Genomic DNA, 1,645 nt, shown 5'->3' with positions numbered 1-1,645 from the left:
GGGGGGGGGGAGTTAGGACGGAGGCTTAGTCGGCGACTGTTTCTAGTTGTTACTCCTGGACAGTCCTGAAATTCAGGCATGAAATCCCTTTAGGAAGCAAGGATTGTAGGGCTTGCAGTAGCCAGAGTGGGAGCGTTAAAGGTCCAGAAGAGCCGGTATAGCCCCCCCCCCCCTCTCTGGAGACGATGCTTCACAGCCCAGTCCTTCGAGCCCGGTGCACCGGTGCGGGCGCGGGCCCTCTACTCTACTGGGCAGCTGCCATACGTACTGCGTTTTGTACTGTTTTGGTAAAGTCCGAGCCGCCGAAGTGCATGTTGGTCGCGCCGCGTTCGTTTAGCCGACATTCGACCGCCGCACGCCCCTGCGACTCACTCGCTCTCGGTTTGCTTTGACTTTCGAATAAGCGTGTGCGCTCTTTGCTCACTTCTTCACCTCAGATTTGCTGGCTTATCTCTGGCTCTGGGATGAACGAGTGAGTTGCATCGGGCGTTATAAACTCGTTGAACGGAAGAACTGGAGGCGATCGCTTCTGCGACACCGCTTGCCTGGAACATGTCGCTCCTCCAGCTCCAGCCGCGTCTCTCCGTACCCTTATGGCTGTTTTGACTGTTCAGAAGTAAAGCCGTTCGATGCATGCCTGACGCCGCCCGGCTCGCCCGGCGCGCGCTATGGGGCTGCCAAAATAAGATACGGTTTGTCCGACCGACCGACCGTCAACCTCGGAACGACCAGCTGAAAGGAGCGCCGCCGCTCAGTTCTAGCTCTCCAGGTCCCCCCAGAGCGCCTGCAACGCGCAGGGTAGGCAAACCCGCCAAGCAGCTGAGTGAAGCCGGCGGCCCGCTCGCTGTACAGCAGGCTGATACACTACACTCTCGAGCTATCCGCCCAGCCGCGCCTTCTTAGGCCACACGCATTGCGAGCTGTTCGGCAAAAAAAGTAAGCTGTGAAGCAGAGCTCTGCAAAACGGCCTACTTCGACCGTCTAATACCCGCCACCCAGTCTGGAGCTGGCTGGGCGCGGCCGTGCAGGCCGGTCTGCGAGGCGATCTTGCCAGAGCTCTACTGGCGAACGACGACGACGACGACGACGACTACTCACCATCTGCAGCGGCATGAGATGCGACCATGCCACCGCAGCGCAGGGCCAACAGGCTCAGCGCTCGCCCATGTTGTGGAGTGGAGTCGACCTGGACGGGGCCGCGTCGACGGCCGGAGGACACTTTCGAACACTTTCTGGCTGGGGGGGAGGGGAACCGTAGGGGCCGATCCATGGTCCGTCTAGCGAAAGAATGCATGGGACGACAAGGCCTCAGAGGGGCACAACCTGCGCGAGACACCGAATAAAGATCTCCGTCGGCTAAATATCAGCTTGAATGAGAGGATGTCAGGATGCCGAGCGAAGGCCGTGGTTTGGCGAGGACAGCGGAACGGCAGCACAGTTTCGCTCACCAAGTGCGCATAGGGGCTGTCAAAATAAGATACGGTTTGGCCGACCGACCGACCGTCAACATCGGAACGACCAGGACGACTAATAAATACCCTGTTCTGTTCGGGGGTTTTCTCGCACGCTGAGTCCAAATCTGGTAGTGCCGATGTCGTCCGGGCCCCCGGGGACGTCATTGGGGACCTCCCGAGCACGCCGATGA

General features: G+C 59.6%; 1 long non-coding RNA gene across 1 annotated transcript in view; it reads left to right on the top strand.

Annotated features, from left to right (window-relative positions):
- LOC127750318 (uncharacterized) overlaps positions 1-1,645 on the top strand; it is a 36,194-nt gene that overhangs the window by 27,091 nt on the left and 7,458 nt on the right. The gene's annotated exons all lie outside the window — the stretch shown is intronic.

The sequence above is a fragment of the Frankliniella occidentalis genome, unplaced genomic scaffold (genome assembly GCF_000697945.3).
Source record: "Frankliniella occidentalis isolate FOCC.00 unplaced genomic scaffold, Focc_3.1 Scaffold170, whole genome shotgun sequence".
Classification (NCBI taxonomy): Eukaryota; Metazoa; Arthropoda; class Insecta; order Thysanoptera; family Thripidae; genus Frankliniella; species Frankliniella occidentalis.
The sequence above is the reverse complement of the archived record's forward strand: the minus strand, read 5'-3'. Positions and strand labels throughout refer to the sequence as shown.